The sequence below is a fragment of the Ranitomeya variabilis genome, chromosome 4 (assembly GCF_051348905.1).
Source record: "Ranitomeya variabilis isolate aRanVar5 chromosome 4, aRanVar5.hap1, whole genome shotgun sequence".
NCBI classification, from domain to species: domain Eukaryota; kingdom Metazoa; phylum Chordata; class Amphibia; order Anura; family Dendrobatidae; genus Ranitomeya; species Ranitomeya variabilis.
In genome coordinates, this window is record NC_135235.1 from 608,651,337 (window position 1) to 608,673,893 (window position 22,557).

A 22,557-nucleotide genomic window follows, 5' to 3' on the forward strand; every position below is an offset into this window, starting at 1 on the left:
TGATGAGTGAATATACTCATTACTCGAGATTTCCCGAGCACGCTCGGGTGTCCTCCGAGTATTTTTTAGTGCTCGGAGATTTAGTTTTCATCACCTCAGCTGAATGATTTACAGCTATTAGCCAGGCTAAGTACATGTGGATGTTGCCTGGTTGCTATGGAATCCCCACATGTACTCAGCCTGGCTAATAGCTGTAAATTATCCAGCTGCGGTGAAGAAAACTAAATCTCCGAGCACTAAAAAATACTCGAAGGACACTCGTGAAATCTCGAGTAACGAGTATATTCGCTCATCAATAGTCCTGATTAAATAAATATACAAAATAAGCATATTTAACATTTGGCCAAGCCAGCCATACCTGATTTTGTGTGCTATTTTTCATGGATTTCTTTCTACTTGCACACGGGGAAGAGAGAAGAGCTTTGCTAAACGTTAGTTGTGCAAGTTTTCAGGAATTCCACTACGATACTTCAAGTCCCAAGGATCAGACAGAACCTACGAGTGAGACTAACAGGTGCCAGATGGATTGACAAGTACTAGAAGTACTACAAGTGCCAGACGTGCTGAAGATAGACGTGCTGATGACCAGAGCCCAGTGATGTCCAACAAAGGAACTACAAGCTGAGATATTTCAAGGTAAGAAAAATGGATATAATTAATTCTTATTCTAAGCTAATTCAACTGAAATTCATATCTTTAAACAAGTCTAATTTAGAAGACCTACGGCTCAGCTTATATGCAGAATGCAAGATTGAGAATTTAAAAATAGATTCTAATAATAAGAAGCTGATGTCCTTCAATAGAGAAAAAGAAAAATTGAAAAATATTTTACAGTTGGTTGATGTATTTCAGAAGTTTGAGTCAGAGAAATCCAAAAAAGACTGTGTAGAAAGAGTCCAAAACTTTAAAGAAATGCTGACAGCACATCGGATATGGTGATGCAAGTCCTAACCCCACTGGACCACGTGGGAAATGTACATACCAACGTTTGCAATGAAGGACAGCATCAAATCCAGGTGAAGTATCCAAAATGAAATTCCTTTTTTGTGCCATATAAAATGCGACGTTTCGACCAAATAGGTCTTTTTCAAGCATACAAAACATCAGTAATGGCAGGCTTATATAGGAAGTGGATTCACAGCAACCAATCCCCACATAAGACACACCCATATATTATAAACATTAAAAAAACACATAAAAACACTTATACAAAGAACCTATTATATACATGAAAAATATCATAACCAATTCATATAAAAATACCCAGATTTCTTGTACAGACCAGAACGGATCATATGAGTTATTTTGTATCCATAGTAATTGTCAGCCAATCTCTGCGATTGATTTATACAGCATAACTATAACTGACAAATGGGGTTTCACATGTCATCTCAAAGTCCCACATGTTTAATTCACAACCAATCGGTGTTATATATTGATCCTCCAATCAAAATACCTTACTTATGGACCCAAAAACACTTCCGTGTGGCTATCATATAGAACATCACATGCTGTTATTTGTAAACACTCCGCACGGCCAATAGAGGAGCAGCCAAGCCATTACATCAAAGGGCGCACATGTTCCACCTCCAATAAAAATGCAGGATACTCACAACCCTGTCCACTATAGTGAGGAAACGTCATATCCCGAAAGCCTGGGTAGGCAGGCGCACAAGAGACTCAGGCGCCGGATAATCCACGCCCATATCTCGGCGTTCAGTATCCAGGCACGCAAGCGCACAAAAGTCCCCGGTACTCCGTAGTGCGCAAGCGCCAGCCGGAGAGCAGTAAACACCCATCTGATAAGTGCAACCACGTCAGACATCACCATCGCGCATGCGCAAGGACGTCCAGGATCCTTACACCATCACAGATAAGCATAACAGTTGCGCAAGCGCAAGAGTGCATTTATCAAATCATATATCGGTAATACAATGGCAAAGGACCATAAACGCCCACATATAGGTCACCTGCCTTATAATGCAGTCTGTTGTGAATTTGCTTTTTGCTCCCTCTAGTGGTTACTAGTTTTTTGACTCTGGTTTTTCTGTCATTCCTTTTATCCGCACCTGGGTCGTTAGTTAGGGGTGTTGCTATATAAGCTCCCTGGACCTTCAGTTCAATGCCTGGCAACGTAGTTATCAGAGCTAGTCTGCTGTGCTCTTGTCTACTGATCCTGGTTCCAGTTATATCAGCTAAGTCTGCCTTTTGCTTTTTGCTATTTGTTTTGGTTTTGTATTTTTGTCCAGCTTGTTCCATATCTACATCCTGACCTTTGCTGGAAGCTCTAGGGGGCTGGTGTTCTCCCCCCGGACCGTTAGACGGTTCGGGGGTTCTTGAATTTCCAGTGTGGATTTTGATAGGGTTTTTGTTGACCATATAAGTTACCTTTCTTTATTCTGCTATCAGTAAGCGGGCCTCTCTGTGCTAAACCTGGTTCATTTCTGTGTTTGTCATTTCCTCTTACCTCACCGTCATTATTTGTGGGGGGCTTCTATCCAGCTTTGGGGTCCCCTTCTCTGGAGGCAAGAAAGGTCTTTGTTTTCCTCTACTAGGGGTAGCTAGATTCTCCGGCTGACGCGTGTCATCTAGAATCAACGTAGGAATGATCCCCGGCTACTTCTAGTGTTGGCGTTAGGAGTAGATATATGGTCAACCCAGTTACCACTGCCCTATGAGCTGGATTTTTGTATTCTGCAGACTTCCACGTTCCTCTGAGACCCTCGCCATTGGGGTCATAACAGTTTGCCAGGCCAGTATTAAATGTTTAATGCATTGCAGAAGAGGGATTATAAGAAAGAAGATTCTGAGTTTTTTTTTTTTTTTTCTTCTTCCCCTTTACCTCAGAGTGGCTATGCTTGCTGCAGACATGAATGTCCAGACCTTGATTACAAGTGTGGACCAGCTGGCTACTCGTGTGCAGGGCATACAAGACTATGTTATCAGAAATCCTATGTCAGAACCTAAAATACCGATTCCTGAACTGTTTTCCGGAGACAGGTTTAAGTTTAGGAATTTCGTGAATAATTGTAAATTGTTTTTGTCCCTGAGACCCTGTTCATCTGGAGATTCTGCTCAGCAAGTAAAAATTGTTATTTCGTTCTTACGGGGCGACCCTCAGGATTGGGCTTTTTCGCTGGCACCAGGAGATCCGGCATTGGCTGATCTTGATGCGTTTTTTCTGGCGCTCGGTTTACTTTATGAGGAACCCAATCTTGAGATTCAGGCAGAAAAGGCCTTGCTGGCTATGTCTCAGGGGCAGGACGAGGCTGAAGTGTATTGCCAAAAATTTCGGAAATGGTCCGTGCTGACACATTGGAACGAGTGTGCACTGGCCGCTAATTTTAGAAATGGTCTTTCTGAAGCCATTAAGAATGTTATGGTGGGTTTTCCCATTCCCACAGGTCTGAATGATACTATGGCACTGGCTATTCAAATTGACCGGCGGTTGCGGGAGCGCAAAACCGCAAATTCCCTCATGGTGTTGTCTGAACAGACACCTAATTCGGTGCAATGTGATAGAAAAACCGCAAATTCCCTCATGGTGTTGTCTGAACAGACACCTGATTTAATGCAATGTGATAGAATCCTGACTAGAAATGAGCGGAAAATTCATAGACGCCGGAATGGCTTGTGCTACTACTGTGGTGATTCTACACATGTTATCTCAGCATGCTCTAAACGTATAGCTAAGGTTGTTAGTCCTGTCACCGTTGGTAATTTGCAACCTAAATTTATTCTGTCTGTAACTTTGATTTGCTCACTGTCATCTTATCCTGTCATGGCGTTTGTAGATTCAGGTGCTGCCCTGAGTCTCATGGATCTCTCATTTGCTAAGCGCTGTGGTTTTACTCTTGAACCATTAGAAAATCCTATTCCTCTTAGGGGTATTGATGCTACACCATTGGCAGCAAATAAACCGCAGTATTGGACACAGGTTACCATGTGCATGACTCCTGAACACCGCGAGGTGATACGTTTCCTGGTTTTACATAAAATGCATGATTTGGTTGTTTTAGGGCTGCCATGGTTACAGACCCATAATCCAGTCCTGGACTGGAAGGCTATGTCAGTCTCAAGTTGGGGCTGTCGTGGTATTCATGGGGATTCCCTGCCTGTGTCTATTGCTTCTTCTACGCCTTCGGAAGTTCCGGAGTATTTGTCTGATTATCAGGATGTCTTCAGTGAGTCTGAGTCCAGTGCACTGCCTCCTCATAGGGACTGTGACTGTGCTATAGATTTGATCCCAGGCAGTAAATTTCCTAAGGGAAGACTGTTTAATCTGTCGGTACCTGAACATACCGCTATGCGTTCATATATCAAGGAGTCTCTGGAGAAAGGACATATTCGTCCGTCTTCTTCCCCTCTTGGTGCGGGATTCTTTTTTGTGGCAAAAAAGGACGGATCTTTGAGACCTTGTATTGATTATCGGCTTTTAAATAAGATCACTGTCAAATTTCAGTATCCTTTACCGCTGTTGTCTGACTTGTTTGCCCGGATTAAGGGTGCCAAGTGGTTCACCAAGATAGACCTTCGTGGTGCGTACAACCTTGTGCGCATTAAGCAAGGTGATGAATGGAAAACCGCATTCAATACGCCCGAAGGTCATTTTGAGTACTTGGTGATGCCTTTTGGGCTCTCCAATGCGCCTTCAGTTTTTCAGTCCTTTATGCATGACATTTTCCGGAAGTATCTGGATAAATTTTTGATTGTTTATCTGGATGATATTTTGGTTTTTTCTGATAATTGGGATTCGCATGTGGAGCAGGTCAGGTTGGTCTTTAAAATTTTGCGTGAAAATTCTTTGTTTGTCAAGGGCTCAAAGTGTCTCTTTGGTGTACAGAAGGTTCCCTTTTTGGGGTTCATTTTTTCCCCTTCTGCTGTGGAGATGGACCCAGTCAAGGTCCGAGCTATTCTTGATTGGACTCAGCCCTCGTCAGTTAAGAGTCTTCAGAAGTTCTTGGGCTTCGCTAACTTCTACCGTCGTTTTATCGCTAATTTTTCTAGCATTGTGAAACCTTTGACGGATATGACCAAGAAGGGCTCCGATGTAGCTAACTGGGCTCCTGCTGCCGTGGAGGCTTTCCAGGAGTTGAAACGCCGGTTTACTTCGGCGCCTGTTTTGTGCCAGCCTGACGTCTCACTTCCCTTTCAGGTTGAGGTGGATGCTTCGGAGATTGGGGCAGGGGCCGTTTTGTCGCAGAGAGGCCCTGGTTGCTCTGTTATGAAACCTTGTGCCTTTTTCTCTAGGAAGTTTTCGCCTGCCGAGCGAAATTATGATGTGGGCAATCGGGAGTTGTTGGCCATGAAATGGGCATTTGAGGAGTGGCGTCATTGGCTTGAGGGTGCTAAGCATCGTGTGGTGGTCTTGACTGATCACAAAAATCTGATGTATCTCGAGTCTGCTAAACGCCTTAATCCGAGACAGGCCCGCTGGTCATTGTTTTTCTCCCGCTTTGATTTTGTTGTCTCGTATTTACCAGGTTCAAAGAATGTGAAGGCCGATGCTCTTTCTAGGAGCTTTGTGCCTGATGCTCCTGGAGTCGCTGATCCTGTTGGTATTCTTAAAGATGGAGTTATCTTGTCAGCTATTTCTCCGGATCTGCGACGTGTGTTGCAGAGATTTCAGGCTGATAGGCCTGAGTCTTGTCCACCTGACAGACTGTTTGTCCCGGATAAGTGGACCAGCAGAGTCATTTCCGAGGTTCATTCCTCGGTGTTGGCAGGTCACCCGGGAATTTTTGGCACCAGAGATCTGGTGGCCAGGTCCTTTTGGTGGCCTTCCTTGTCAAGGGATGTGCGGTCATTTGTGCAGTCCTGTGGGACTTGTGCTCGAGCTAAGCCTTGCTGTTCTCGTGCCAGCGGTTTGCTCTTGCCCTTGCCTGTCCCGAAGAGACCTTGGACTCATATCTCCATGGATTTCATTTCTGATCTTCCGCTATCTCAGGGCATGTCCGTTATCTGGGTGATATGTGATCGCTTCTCCAAGATGGTCCATTTGGTTCCTTTGCCTAAGCTGCCTTCCTCTTCCGATCTGGTTCCTGTGTTTTTCCAGAACGTGGTTCGTTTGCACGGCATCCCTGAGAATATTGTGTCAGACAGAGGATCCCAGTTCGTTTCCAGGTTCTGGCGATCCTTTTGTAGTAGGATGGGCATTGATTTGTCGTTTTCGTCTGCTTTCCATCCTCAGACTAATGGACAGACGGAGCGAACCAATCAGACTTTGGAGGCTTATTTGAGGTGTTTTGTCTCTGCTGATCAGGACGATTGGGTGACATTCTTGCCGTTGGCTGAGTTTGCCCTTAATAATCGGGCTAGTTCCGCCACCTTGGTTTCGCCTTTTTTCTGCAACTCTGGTTTCCATCCTCGCTTTTCTTCGGGTCATGTGGAGCCTTCTGACTGTCCTGGGGTGGATTCTGTGGTGGATAGGTTGCAGCAGATCTGGAATCATGTGGTGGACAACTTGAAGTTGTCACAGGAGAAGGCTCAGCGCTTTGCCAACCGCCGCCGCGGTGTGGGTCCCCGACTACGCGTTGGGGATTTGGTATGGCTTTCTTCCCGCTTTGTTCCTATGAAGGTCTCCTCTCCCAAATTTAAACCTCGTTTTATTGGGCCTTACAAGATATTGGAAATCCTTAATCCTGTATCTTTTCGTCTGGATCTTCCTGTGTCGTTTGCTATTCACAATGTATTTCATAGGTCCTTGTTGCGGCGGTACATTGTGCCTGTAGTTCCTTCTGCTGAGCCTCCTGCTCCGGTGTTGGTTGAGGGCGAGTTGGAGTACGTGGTGGGGAAGATCTTGGATTCTCGCCTCTCCAGGCGGAGGCTTCAGTACCTGGTCAAGTGGAAGGGCTATGGTCAGGAGGATAATTCCTGGGTGGTCGCCTCTGATGTTCATGCGGCCGATTTAGTTCGTGCCTTTCATGCCGCTCATCCTGATCGCCCTGGTGGTCGTGGTGAGGGTTCGGTGACCCCTCACTAAGGGGGGGGTACTGTTGTGAATTTGCTTTTTGCTCCCTCTAGTGGTTACTAGTTTTTTGACTCTGGTTTTTCTGTCATTCCTTTTATCCGCACCTGGGTCGTTAGTTAGGGGTGTTGCTATATAAGCTCCCTGGACCTTCAGTTCAATGCCTGGCAACGTAGTTATCAGAGCTAGTCTGCTGTGCTCTTGTCTACTGATCCTGGTTCCAGTTATATCAGCTAAGTCTGCCTTTTGCTTTTTGCTATTTGTTTTGGTTTTGTATTTTTGTCCAGCTTGTTCCATATCTACATCTTGACCTTTGCTGGAAGCTCTAGGGGGCTGGTGTTCTCCCCCCGGACCGTTAGACGGTTCGGGGGTTCTTGAATTTCCAGTGTGGATTTTGATAGGGTTTTTGTTGACCATATAAGTTACCTTTCTTTATTCTGCTATCAGTAAGCGGGCCTCTCTGTGCTAAACCTGGTTCATTTCTGTGTTTGTCATTTCCTCTTACCTCACCGTCATTATTTGTGGGGGGCTTCTATCCAGCTTTGGGGTCCCCTTCTCTGGAGGCAAGAAAGGTCTTTGTTTTCCTCTACTAGGGGTAGCTAGATTCTCCGGCTGACGCGTGTCATCTAGAATCAACGTAGGAATGATCCCCGGCTACTTCTAGTGTTGGCGTTAGGAGTAGATATATGGTCAACCCAGTTACCACTGCCCTATGAGCTGGATTTTTGTATTCTGCAGACTTCCACGTTCCTCTGAGACCCTCGCCATTGGGGTCATAACAGCAGTCCACCCGATAGAAATAGGTATAGATCACCAAATTTAATATATATGCAAATAGCGAATATATTGGCAGAGAGTAGTGGGTACCCATCAATACATCCCAATATAGGCATGGTGGCCAAAGACAGTAGACACCCATCCGTGTGTCATCATCATTGATCAAAATACAGTCCACCATCTTTAATACATATATAGATAGCAAAATAAAGCTCCCATTATACCCATATAGTAATATCAGCTGAATTTAAAGCTAAATCAATTGGCATTACTTTTATACTCATCTTGTTTTAGAGAACACCGTATAATATCCTGCACACTTAATCCATATCCACAAGAGCAAATTATATAAAGCAAAACCCAAGATTAGATCACCCAATCAAATCCAGGACACTCAATCCTCTTGTATCTTGATCCCCTTATATGTACAAAATCTGAAATGGAAAAACACATTTAAAATCAATTAAAAATTGTATATACACTCAAGAAAGACCATAGGAAAAACTCAGGAATTAGCATCAAACACATATTTGCAAGTTATATTCTATGTTTAAACCCCCAGGCTGTAATGTGCCCAATCTGGAGATCCATTTCATTTCTTTCTGCTTTAGCAACTTAACTCGATCACCACCCCTCCTAAGTACTGGTACACTATCAATGACCCTAAATCTTAATTGGCTAACAGCATGCTTATTCTCACAAAAGTGTTTCGGGATGGGTAACTCAAGCATTTTTGTCCTGATCGTGCTTTTATGCTTCCCATTTCCATTGTTATCTCACGCACATACGTCAATCCACAGGGACAGACTATCATATATATGACAAAGCTAGAGGTACAAGTATATCTTTCTCTAATTGGTATTTTTTTGCCAGTATGCGGATGGTTAAAGAAGTCTCCCTTTAGCATGTTGCTACAGCAGGCACATCCAAGGCAGGGAAAATTCCCCTTCCTAGGGGACCAAATGTTTTCTGTATGGAGATCCACTCTGGACCTATATCAGAATGGACCAATTTATCTTTCAAATTATGTCCTCGTTTATAGGAAAAAATGGGAGCTCGATTAAATTCCATACTGTTGGGAAAACCTTTTCCAAGCAAATGCCAATGTCTCATCACAATATTATTAATTTGTTTACTCGCTGTATTAAACGTAGATACAAAAAGAATGCGTTTATCATTGTTCCTAACCCTCTTGGTCCTAACATCACCCTGTGTCAAATCCTTAGCTTTATTCTTATATTGTAGTATCTTTTCTTTAGGATAGCCTCTATCGATAAACTTTTTACACATGCCTTCCAATCTAGGCTCCAATAGGGTATCATCAGATACAATTCTACGCACCCTAATCATTTGACTCCAGGGTAGTGACTCAACCATATTCCTGGGATGATGGCTATCAAAGCGTAAAAGACTGTTCCTATCTGTGCTTTTCACAAACAGGTCCGTTTGCAGAAGCATACTTTCCTTATAGACCATTGTGTCCAAAAATTGAACCTTTTCAGTGGAACATGTCATGGTGAAGTCTAACTCCGTATACCGTAAATAGCATTTAGCTCCTCATGGAATTCACGGAGTTTACTCTCCCCACCATCCCAAATCACAAAAATGTCATCAATGTAGCGCCACCAGGCCCGGACATGGGGCCAAAACTTAGAACTGTACACGTGCCGGTCCTCGAGTACCACCATATAGATGTCAGCATACGTTGGGGCCACGTTGGACCCCATGGCAGTACCTCTCTGCTGCAAGTAGTAGTCATCCCCAAAGAGGAAATACCGTAATTCCTCCTGAGGATGAACTCAAGCAGCATGAGGACCAGCTGTGCACAGCCCTGTCCCATGTCTGAGCCTGATAGCACCACATCAACCGCCTCTAGACCCCTAGCATGTTCAATTGACGTATATAGAGACACATCGTCAAATGATACTAACAAAGTATCTGAAGTCACCATTATGCCCTCAATTTTGTCCAGAAAATCAGTAGTGTCCTTGATATAGGACCGAGCTGACATAACAAATTTACGAAGCACTTTATCAAGAAAAATGGCCACCTTATTGAAGATGGAGCCCCTACCGGACACAGTGGGGCGTCCTGGAGGATTCAAAAGGTCCTTATGTATTTTAGGCAAAATATACAACAGAGGTTTAACTGGACAATCAACTATAAGGAATTCAGAAAGCTTCGAATCGATGAGGCCCTCAATCAGGGCATCACCGACTAGAAGCTGTAATTCTCTCTGAAAGCGGTTTGTGGGATCACTGGACAACTTACAGTACACCTCTTCATCTGCCAACTGGCGTAATACCTCAGCCTTATATTTATCACTGTCCATCACAACTAGCGCCCCGCCTTTATCGGCAGACTTTATAGTAATAGCAGTATTCCTAGATACTGCCTTTTTTTCTTCAGTTGTCAAATTATGCTGATCACGACCGTTGAACCTCTTTCTTAGTATTTCAAAATGTCTCTCCACCAATTGTACATATGCCTCCACAAAATGATTTTTAACGGGGGGTTGAAAATTACTCTTATTATATAAACCCACCCCTGAAGAGAAAAGTTTGTCACAATATCATTAATTGGATTTAAATTATCCTCTTTTTTATCTGAAAAGAAAGAAGTCAAACGGCATCTCCTAAAAAATGTAAAAAGATCAGTCTCCAATTCAAACCAATCTGGTAGGTTGGTTGGACAAAATGACAATCCTTTCTCCAATACTCTCATCTCAAATTCAGTCAATACAGTAGATGATATATTTACCACCAATGTTTTATCCGTTAGTTGTTGTTCCTCCGTTTCTCCACCTTGCTCTTGTTCCTCAATGTGGTGTTGCGTGTCACCCTCTGCTCTTCTATTGGTCTCTTTCCTTCTGTGTTTTCTACCACCTCTCCTCCTCTTCGGGTGGCGTTCTTGGCCGGACCCCTCCCTAAAAAACATGTCGACACCGCAGCTCCCAAACTTGAATCATCTGTTGAATCTGACTCCCTTGTCGTGAAGCCGAATTGTTGATTTCTCTCCATCATCCGCTGTCTCCTCTGGGTCTGAAAGTTGTTCCTCTTCTTGTTTTTAAAAAACGAAGAAGAAGGGTGTTGTCCTGACTGCCATGAGAAAACACAACCACTTTTATAATCTTCAGTGTCACAAAACCATTTAGTCCTTTTCGTGCTTTCAATGTCCTTACGAAACTTTATCAGATTCTCTTCTAGTAGGGTTTTACATGAACTCATATCCTGGGCTGTCAGCTGTGTGGCCAATTGTTGTTCCAAGTCACTGATGTTTTTCTTAATAGTCTCTGCTTCTATCCGTAAAAATTCAATGTTAAGAAGCATTAAATCAAAACAGTACTTGTTAGTGATTGATTCAAACTTCGCACAAAATTGCGTATTATCCGCCATCAATGTCGGGCGCAAATGGGGTCGCAGCCCACGAGGTATTCTCCGCACTTTATAGTACTCAGTTAGTGTCATTGCATGCAGTTGAAATGAAATGAGTCTCCTTTTCTCACTCTCAAATTTCCTCCTTAGCATATCGCTTGAGGGGGTACTAAGAAATGCAACATCAGTCTCTGCACCTGAGATTATCCGTATGGTATCATCCTCTGTATAGGAGAAAGTTGTGGCAATATCCAGTTCACCAATTTCTGGATTTACATTAACTTCAATCATTATATATCCAGTGCACGTCAACGTAGGCCCAAACACAGTCCAAAACTTTAAAGAAATGCTGACAGCACATCGGATATGGTGATGCAAGTCCTAACCCCACTGGACCACGTGGGAAATGTACATACCAACGTTTGCAATAAAGGACAGCATCGAATCCAGGTGAAGTATCCAAAATGAAATTCCTTTATTGTGCCATATAAAATGCGACGTTTTGACCAAATAGGTCTTTTTCAAGCATACAAAACATCAGTAATGGCAGGCTTATATAGGAAGTGGATTCACAGCAACCAATCCCCACATAAGACACACCCATATATTATAAACATTAAAAAAAATACATAAAAACACTTATACAAAGAACCTATTATATACATGAAAAATATCATAACCAATTCATATAAAAATACCCAGATTTCTTGTACAGACCAGGACGGATCATATGAGTTATTTTGTATCCATAGTAATTGTCAGCCAATCTCTGCGATCGATTTATACAGCATAACTATAACTGACAAATGGGGTTTCACATGTCATCTCAAAGTCCCACATGTTTAATTCACAACCAATCGGTGTTATATATTGATCCTCCAATCAAAATACCTTACTTATGGACCCAAAAACACTTCCGTGTGGCTATCATATAGAACATCACATGCTGTTATTTGTAAACACTCCGCATGGCCAATAGAGGAGCAGCCAAGCCATTACATCAAAGGGCGCACATGTTCCACCTCCAATAAAAATGCAGGATACTCACAACCCTGTCCACTATAGTGAGGAAACATCCTATCCCGAAAGCCCGGGTAGGCAGGCGCACAAGAGACTCAGGCGCCGGATAATCCACGCCCATATCTCGGCGTTCAGTATCCAGGCACGCAAGCGCACAAAAGTCCCCGGTACTCCGTAGTGCGCAAGCGCCAGCCGGAGAGCAGTAAACACCCATCTCATACGTGCAACCACGTCAGACATCACCATCGCGCATGCGCAAGGACGTCCAGGATCCTTACACCATCACAGATAAGCATAACAGTTGCGCAAGCGCAAGAGTGCATTTATCAAATCATATATCAGTAATACAATGGCAAAGGACCATAAACGCCCACATATAGGTCACCTGCCTTATAATGCAGTCCACCCGATAGAAATAGGTATAGATCACCAAATTTAATATATATGCAAATAGCGAATATATTGGCAGAGAGTAGTGGGTAGCCATCAATACATCCCAATTTAGGCATGGTGGCCAAAGACAGTAGACACCCATCCGTGTGTCATCATCATTGATCAAAATACAGGCCACCATCTTTAATACATATATAGATAGCAAAATAAAGCTCCCATTATACCCATATAGTAATATCAGCTGAATTTAAAGCTAAATCAATTGGCATTACTTTTATACTCATCTTGTTTTAGAGAACACCGTATAATATCCTGCACACTTAATCCATATCCACAAGAGCAAATTATATAAAGCAAAACCCGAGATTAGATCACCCAATCAAATCCAGGACACTCAATCTTCTTGTATCTTGATCCCCTTATATGTACAAAATCTGAAATGGAAAAACACATTTAAAATCAATTAAAAATTGTATATACACTCAAGAAAGACCATAGGAAAAACTCAGGAATTAGCATCAAACACATATTTGCAAGTTATATTCTATGTTTAAACCCCCAGGCTGTAATGTGCCCAATCTGGAGATCCATTTCATTTCTTTCTGCTTTAGCAACTTAACTCGATCACCACCCCTCCTAAGTACTGGTACACTATCAATGACCCTAAATCTTAATTGGCTAACAGCATGCTTATTCTCACAAAAATGTTTCGGGATGGGTAACTCAAGCATTTTTGTCCTGATCGTGCTTTTATGCTTCCACAGGGACAGACTATCATATATATATATATATATGACAAAGGAATACGTACAAGGAACAGATGTACAATGGCCATTAAAAATAGAAGACAATGCAGAGGCCCAACTCCTCCAAATTAAATATTGGTTATATGGAGATTTAGCCGATATGGACAGATTAAGAATTCTCATTTTCTGTGGATTAAATGAAAATTATCCAGATATTGATATTCTTCAAAAATTAATGATTGGCTGGAAAGAATGTACTTTTACATTCATGTCCATATTTGAAAGGTTGTACAAAACTCTCATTAAAAATTTCAAAACACAATAAATGATAAAATGTTTTGTAAACAAACTTGGATTCCTAAATTCTGTATCTTGTGTTATTGCATCATAAAAAGATTCTTTATTTGAATGTGCGCAATCCCTTCATTTTTCTAGAAAACATGAGAATCTTGAAAGGAAAATAAATCATACTAAGTTTGTCAAAACAGATAGAATAAAATCTTATCAGAAGCCAACGTCAAAATCTCCAAAACTACGTTATCCCCAAAATCAATTCTATGAAGTACGAAGAAAATTACATATTTGTTATAAGCCCTGCCAAAAGATCCAAGAGTCCACTGAAAAAGTTGCGCAGAAAGCGTTAAAAATTGAAGGTTCAGATCTCTCTGTAAAAAGACAAATGGCAGAAATTGACAGACAGAAACAGGTGGCTTCACAGAGCCATATCATGGGAGGTAAGCTGAAGACTCCATTATCAGAGCTCTTCAAAGAATCTGTAAATTTGAAAATGGCAATTTTAAATAGAGTTTTTCAGGAAATTATCGACAGAGATAAGATTTGGTTTAGGAATTGGCTAAAAATGTAATTATATGTTGTGTAAAAGTGTTATACAATGTATTATTTAGTAATTTGTAATTAGAAAAATACCAGATTTGGTATAGATCTAGAGAATGAAGGCTTCTATCAAGATACTGGAGTTACGTTATTAAAGACTTTTCATATTTCTAAATTCAAATGATTCTTAAAAGTTGCAAGAAGAAAAAGCCGCTATCCAGAAGTTCCACAAGGTAACAATGCTATGATTTCTTAGTAATAATAGACTGTACCAATTACAATTCATGTAATCACTGACAACCACGACTGCAATATCCATCACTGACAACCATGATTGCAGTATCTAAACTGACAACCACAAATGGAGAGGACGTTGATCCTATGATGCTAAAATGAGCTGTGTTATCACGTTTTTATCATGTTCCAGTGGTTTCCTATCACCTATAATTGTTGTGAAATTGGATTTTGGGCTCCCCCGGTGGCCACTGGTGGAATTGAACTTGTGTGCATTATCCCCTCTGTTCACCTGTTCCCATCAGGATGTGGGAGTCGCTATTTAACCTTGCTCCTCTGTCACTTCCATGCCGGTCAACATTGTAATCAGAAGCCTTTCTGTGCATGTTCCTGCCACCAGACAACTTCCAGCTAAGTCGGACTTTTGTCCTTGTTTGTTTTTTGCATTTTGTTCCAGTTCACAGCTGCAGTTTCGTTTCTGTGTCTGGAAAGCTCTTGTGATCTGAAATTGCCACTCTGATGTTATGAGTTAATACTAGAGTCTTAAAGTAATTTCAGGATGGTGTATTGATAGGGTTTTCAGCTGACCATGAAAGTACCCTTTCTGTCTTCCTGCTATCTAGTAAGCGGACCTCGATTTTGCTAAACCTATTTTCATACTACGTTTGTCATTTTCATCTTAAATCACCGCCAATATATGTGGGGGCCTCTGTCTGCCTTTCGGGGAAATTTCTCTAGAGGTGAGCCAGGACTATATTTTCCTCTGCCAGGATTAGTTAGTCCTCCGGCCGGCGCTGGGCGTCTAGGGATAAAACGCAGGCTACGCTACCCGGCTACTGTTAGTTGTGCGGCAGGTTTAGTTCATGGTCAGTTTAAGTTTCCATCCTTCCAAGAGCTAGTTCCTATGTATGCTGGGCTATGTTCTCTTGCCATTGAGAACCATAACAGTTTAACCGGCCCACAAAGGGTTAAATTAATTGGCAGAGAAAGGAGAGAAAAAAGAAGTCTGCTGAAAAATTTTTTTTTTTTTATTTTTTTTCCTTCAGTTCTGAGTGTGCTTTCAATTGAATCACTTGCAAGTCTGCCTATATTGCAGCCTTCCTCTCTCTCTCTCCTTCTAATCCTGGAATGGCTCTGGGTTCACCTGTTTAAAATGGATATTCAGAGTTTAGCTGCAGGTTTGAATAATCTCACCACGAAAGTTCAAAATTTACAAGATTTTGTTGTTCATGTTCCTATATCTGAACCTAGAATTCCTTTGCCTGAATTTTTCTCGGGGAATAGATCTTGCTTTCAAAATTTCAAAAATAATTGCAAGTTGTTTTTGTCCCTGAAATCTCGCTCTGCTGGAGATCCTGCTCAGCAGGTCAGGATTGTGATTTCCTTGCTCCGGGGCGACCCTCAAGATTGGGCTTTTGCATTGGCTCCAGGGAATCCTGCGTTGCTCAATGTGGATGCGTTTTTTCTGGTCTTGGGGTTGCTTTATGAGGAACCTCATTTAGAGCTTCAGGCGGAAAAAGCCTTGATGTCCCTATCTCAGGGGCAAGATGAAGTTGAAATATACTGCCAAAAATTCCGTAAATGGTCTGTGCTTACTCAGTGGAATGAGTGCGCCCTGGCGGCGAATTTCAGAGAGGGTCTCTCTGATGCCGTTAAGGATGTTATGGTGGGGTTCCCTGTGCCTGCGGGTCTGAATGAGTCCATGACAATGGCTATCCAGATCGATAGACGTCTGCGGGAGCGCAAACCTGTGCACCATTTGGCGGTGTCTACTGAGAAGACGCCAGAGAATATGCAATGTGATAGAATTCTGTCCAGAAGCGAACGGCAGAATTTTAGACGAAAAAATGGGTTGTGCTTTTATTGTGGTGATTCAACTCATGTTATATCAGCATGCTCTAAGCGTACTAAGAAGCTTGATAAGTCAGTTTCAATTGGCACTTTTCAGTCTAAGTTTATTCTATCTGTGACCCTGATTTGTTCTTTATCATCTATTACTGCGGATGCCTATGTCGACTCTGGCGCCGCTTTGAGTCTTATGGATTGGTCCTTTGCCAAACGCTGTGGGTATGATTTAGAGCCTCTTGAAACTCCTATACCTCTGAAGGGGATTGACTCCACCCCATTGGCTAGTAATAAACCACAATACTGGACACAAGTAACTATGCGAATTAATCCGGATCATCAGGAGATTATTCGCTTTCTTGTGCTGTATAATCTACATGATGTGTTGGTGCTTGGATTGCCATGGCTGCAATCTCATAACCCAGTCCTCGACTGGAACGCTATGTCTGTGTTAAGCTGGGGATGTAAGGGGATGCATGGGGACGTACCTTTGGTTTCCATTTCGTCATCTATTCCCTCTGAGATTCCTGAATTCTTGTCTGACTATCGTGACGTTTTTGAAGAACCTAAGCTTGGTTCATTACCTCCGCACCGGGAGTGCGATTGTGCCATAGATTTGATTCCGGGTAGTAAATACCCTAAGGGTCGTTTATTTAATCTGTCTGTGCCTGAACATGCTGCTATGCGAGAATATATAAAGGAGTCCTTGGAAAAGGGACATATTCGTCCTTCGTCATCTCCCTTAGGAGCCGGTTTTTTCTTTGTGTCTAAGAAAGATGGCTCTTTGAGGCCGTGTATTGATTATCGGCTTTTGAATAAAATCACGGTTAAATATCAATATCCGTTGCCACTGCTGACTGATTTGTTTGCTCGCATAAAGGGGGCCAAGTGGTTCTCTAAGATAGATCTCCGTGGGGCGTATAATTTGGTGCGAATTAAGCAGGGGGATGAGTGGAAAACCGCATTTAATACGCCCGAGGGCCACTTTGAGTATTTGGTGATGCCTTTTGGTCTTTCAAATGCCCCTTCAGTCTTCCAGTCCTTTATGCATGACATTTTCCGCGATTATTTGGATAAATTTATGATTGTGTATCTGGATGATATTCTGATTTTTTCGGATGACTGGGACTCTCATGTCCAGCAGGTCAGGAGGGTTTTTCAGGTTTTGCGGTCTAATTCCTTGTGTGTGAAGGGTTCTAAGTGCGTTTTTGGGGTTCAAAAGATTTCCTTCTTGGGATACATTTTTTCCCCCTCTTCCATCGAGATGGATCCTGTCAAGGTTCGGGCTATTTGTGATTGGACGCAACCCTCTTCTCTTAAGAGTCTTCAGAAATTTTTGGGCTTTGCTAACTTTTATCGTCGATTTATTGCTGGTTTTTCTGATGTTGTTAAACCATTGACTGATTTGACTAAGAAGGGTGCTGATGTTGCTGATTGGTCCCCTGCTGCTGTGGAGGCCTTTCGGGAGCTTAAGCGCCGCTTTTCTTCCGCCCCTGTGTTGCGTCAGCCTGATGTTGCTCTTCCTTTTCAGGTTGAGGTCGACGCTTCTGAAATCGGAGCTGGGGCGGTTTTGTCGCAAAGAAGTTCCGACTGCTCCGTGATGAAACCTTGTGCTTTTTTTTCTCGTAAATTTTCGCCCGCCGAGCGGAATTATGATATTGGGAATCGGGAGCTTTTGGCCATGAAGTGGGCTTTTGAGGAGTGGCGTCATTGGCTTGAGGGGGCTAGACATCAGGTGGTGGTATTGACCGACCACAAAAATTTAATTTATCTTGAGTCCGCCAGACGCCTGAATCCTAGACAGGCGCGCTGGTCGTTGTTTTTCTCTCGGTTTAATTTTGTGGTGTCATACCTACCGGGTTCTAAGAATGTTAAGGCGGATGCCCTTTCTAGGAGTTTTGAGCCTGACTCCCCTGGTAATTCTGAACCTACAGGTATCCTTAAGGATGGAGTGATATTGTCTGCCGTTTCTCCAGACCTGCGGCGGGCCTTGCAGGATTTTCAGGTGGATAGACCTGATCGTTGCCCACCTGGTAGACTGTTTGTTCCTGATGATTGGACCAGTAAAGTCATTTCTGAGGTTCATTCTTCTGCGTTGGCAGGTCATCCTGGAATCTTTGGTACCAGGGATTTGGTGGCAAGGTCCTTCTGGTGGCCTTCCCTGTCACGAGATGTACGAGGCTTTGTGCAGTCTTGTGACGTTTGTGCTCGGGCCAAGCCTTGTTGTTCTCGGGCTAGTGGATTGTTGTTGCCCTTGCCTATCCCGAAGAGGCCTTGGACGCACATCTCGATGGATTTTATTTCGGATCTTCCTGTTTCTCAGAAGATGTCTGTCATCTGGGTGGTGTGTGACCGTTTCTCTAAGATGGTCCATTTGGTTCCCCTGCCTAAGTTGCCTTCTTCTTCCGAGTTGGTTCCTCTGTTTTTTCAAAATGTGGTTCGTTTGCATGGTATTCCGGAGAATATCGTTTCTGACAGAGGAACCCAATTCGTGTCTAGATTTTGGCGGGCATTCTGTGCTAGGATGGGCATAGATTTGTCTTTCTCGTCTGCTTTCCATCCTCAGACTAATGGCCAGACCGAGCGGACGAATCAGACTTTGGAGACATATTTGAGGTGTTTTGTGTCTGCAGATCAGGATGATTGGGTTGCTTTTTTGCCTTTAGCGGAGTTTGCCCTCAATAATCGGGCCAGCTCTGCCACCTTGGTGTCTCCTTTTTTCTGTAATTCGGGGTTTCATCCTCGATTTTCCTCCGGTCAGGTGGAATCTTCGGATTGTCCTGGAGTGGATGCTGTGGTGGAGAGGTTGCATCAGATTTGGGGGCAGGTGGTGGACAATTTGAAGTTGTCCCAGGAGAAGACTCAGCTTTTTGCCAACCGCCGGCGTCGGGTTGGCCCTCGGCTTTGTGTCGGGGACTTGGTGTGGTTGTCTTCTCGTTTTGTCCCTATGAGGGTTTCTTCTCCTAAGTTTAAGCCTCGGTTCATCGGCCCGTACAAGATATTGGAGATTCTTAACCCTGTGTCCTTCCGTTTGGACCTCCCTGCATCTTTTTCTATTCATAATGTTTTTCATCGGTCATTGTTGCGCAGGTATGAGGTACCGGTTGTGCCTTCCGTTGAGCCTCCTGCTCCGGTGTTGGTTGAGGGCGAGTTGGAGTACGTTGTGGAAAAAATCTTGGACTCCCGTGTTTCCAGACGGAAACTCCAGTATCTGGTCAAATGGAAGGGATACGGTCAGGAGGATAATTCTTGGGTGACTGCCTCTGATGTTCATGCCTCCGATCTGGTCCGTGCCTTTCATAGGGCTCATCCTGATCGCCCTGGTGGTTCTGGTGAGGGTTCGGTGTCCCCTCCTTGAGGGGGGGGTACTGTTGTGAAATTGGATTTTGGGCTCCCCCGGTGGCCACTGGTGGAATTGAACTTGTGTGCATTATCCCCTCTGTTCACCTGTTCCCATCAGGATGTGGGAGTCGCTATTTAACCTTGCTCCTCTGTCACTTCCATGCCGGTCAACATTGTAATCAGAAGCCTTTCTGTGCATGTTCCTGCTACCAGACAACTTCCAGCTAAGTCGGACTTTTGTCCTTGTTTGTTTTTTGCATTTTGTTCCAGTTCACAGCTGCAGTTTCGTTTCTGTGTCTGGAAAGCTCTTGTGATCTGAAATTGCCACTCTGATGTTATGAGTTAATACTAGAGTCTTAAAGTAATTTCAGGATGGTGTATTGATAGGGTTTTCAGCTGACCATGAAAGTACCCTTTCTGTCTTCCTGCTATCTAGTAAGCGGACCTCGATTTTGCTAAACCTATTTTCATACTACGTTTGTCATTTTCATCTTAAATCACCGCCAATATATGTGGGGGCCTCTGTCTGCCTTTCGGGGAAATTTCTCTAGAGGTGAGCCAGGACTATATTTTCCTCTGCCAGGATTAGTTAGTCCTCCGGCCGGCGCTGGGCGTCTAGGGATAAAACGCAGGCTACGCTACCCGGCTACTGTTAGTTGTGCGGCAGGTTTAGTTCATGGTCAGTTTAAGTTTCCATCCTTCCAAGAGCTAGTTCCTATGTATGCTGGGCTATGTTCTCTTGCCATTGAGAACCATAACATATAATGCTTCAATGGAAGCTGGTGAATAATCAGGTAATTGTCAGGATGCTACAACCCTGACATGTGTCCTATGGACTAAGGACTGATTATGGTGCTATGTTTAGCAAGGAAGAGTCATTTTAACCCTTGCCGTGCTGACCAAAGACGTCACACCTGTTCCAAGACCAGTGCGGATGATATGGAAGGATTCCAGAAATATCCAAGGCAAGCCAATGTAAGTCCAGGTCTCTAAAGGTGACACCACAGATATTAAAGCTACATTTCATTTATGGACTTTGTTTTCTTATCAACATTTGAATTTATGTACTTTGATTTACACATGACACACAGTCTCTACAATATCTACATACCATTTCAAAAGAATTATAATAAAGATTGTTTTAAAAGAACCAAGAAAAAGACAGAAGACATCAAGATGAATATCAGATGACATCAGATGACATTTTATATATAGGGAAATGTAATATATTTTATATGAATATTGGTCACGGCTTACCATAACATGAATTTACATATCATTATGTTATTGAGTACGTATAACAATATTATTATTATTAACATTAAATTATTTTGCCAAAGAAGAAGAAAAGAAAGAAGATCTTATTATCAATATATCTACTTTGAGGGTTACAATCAATGTCTGTCATCCTCAAAAGGGGGAATTGTTAAATATTAATTATTGATTATTGACTTATTATTACACTCAATTCTGTACTGAGCCTCGTGGAAGGTTTCCCTGACATTACATGTGCTATTCCTGTATATTTAGCTCAGAGCAAAAGTTAACACCATATAGAGAGAACACGTGCTCTATGGGACATATATACATCCACAGCTCATAAGAGGAGGGGGCTGTCACTTGAGGGCTTCTCCTTCACCCTCTACGGAGTTCAGACTCCACACAGATGGAATGAACAGCCATGTGTTTCTCGATGGCTTCTACCATGCTCCATGACAGAAACAGATGCCATTTACCATTCAGAATCTCAGGAGAGATGTGAAACAAACTTTGATATGGACAAATTGGCAATCTCTTTGTAATTATTTCACCTATTTTATGTTTTGCTGCAATGATGCTTACAGTAGTTGTGGACAATCCAATAAACCACTACATTTTTTTATGAGAAATACCATGACATTTTCTTAGAATATCACATCTGGTAAAGAGTCCTGATTAAATATACAAAATAAGCATATGTAACATTTGGCCAAGCCAGCCATATCTGATTTTTTGTGCAATTTTTCGTGGATTTCCTTCTACTTGCACACGGGGAAGAGAGAAGACCTTCGTTAAACGTTAGTTGTGCAAGTTTTCAGGAATTCCACTATGATACTTCAAGTCACAAGGATCAGACAGAACCTATGAGTGAGACTAACAGTTTTTTATGAGAAATATTTTTTATGAGAAATTTTTTATGAGCAATATGACATTTTCTTTAGAATATCACATCTTGTAAAGAGTCCTGATTAAATAAATATTACGAAATAAGCATATTTAGCATCCATTCGTGTACAGTAGATATATCGATTCATACTGTATTTGTGTATTAAACATATAGGTATATACTGGCTCATTGATAAAGGCAACCACTGTATGTCCCTTTTGCCTAATGCTAGTCTCAAAAAGTCTCCCCGTAAAGTCTAAATCTCCCTAATTTATGTATGAACATACTGTAGACAGTTTGTGCAAAGGTAAATATTGAGGTTTTACCAGAGGCGGACAAATCATCGCTGCAGCTGCATCAGGCCCAAAGATGAAGGGAGGCCCACCGACACCAAGAATATTTCAGCTGGATTGCATCCATGGACGCATGTTCAGCTGAAATATATTGCAGCACAGGGATCTGCTGGCTCCCTGCACAGCAATACATGCCACTGGCCAATCAGAGGTCAGCAGCATTCTTTGCGTCTGGAGGAGAGAAGGTTTTTCCACCAACATAGAAGAGGATTCTTTACTGTTAGGGCAGTGAGAATCTGGAATTCCTTGTCTGGGGAGGTGGTGATGGTGAACTCAGTCGAGATGTTCTAAAGAGGCCTGGATGTCTTCCTGGAGCGAAAAAATATTGTACCTTACAGTTATTAGGATCTTTAGAAAGACGTAGATCTGGGGATTTATTCTGACGGAATATAGGCTGAACTGGATGGACAAATATCTTTTTTCGGCCTTGCTAACTATGTTACTATGTGTTAGGGCTAGCGGAATGCACCGAGTAAATATAGAGGTTTTATTATAATAGATGCGTTCGGAGCCCGGGGTCTACTGT

At 42.6% G+C, this 22,557-nt stretch overlaps 1 long non-coding RNA gene across 1 annotated transcript; it reads left to right on the forward strand.

Annotated features, from left to right (window-relative positions):
• The first annotated feature begins 249 nt into the window (after positions 1-249).
• Positions 250-13,686, forward strand: LOC143769241 (uncharacterized). The gene is made up of 3 exons (XR_013214295.1): positions 250-1,016; positions 11,269-11,568; positions 13,296-13,686. It is a non-coding gene; the product is annotated as an uncharacterized LOC143769241 (long non-coding RNA).
• The last annotated feature ends 8,871 nt before the right edge of the window (positions 13,687-22,557 follow it).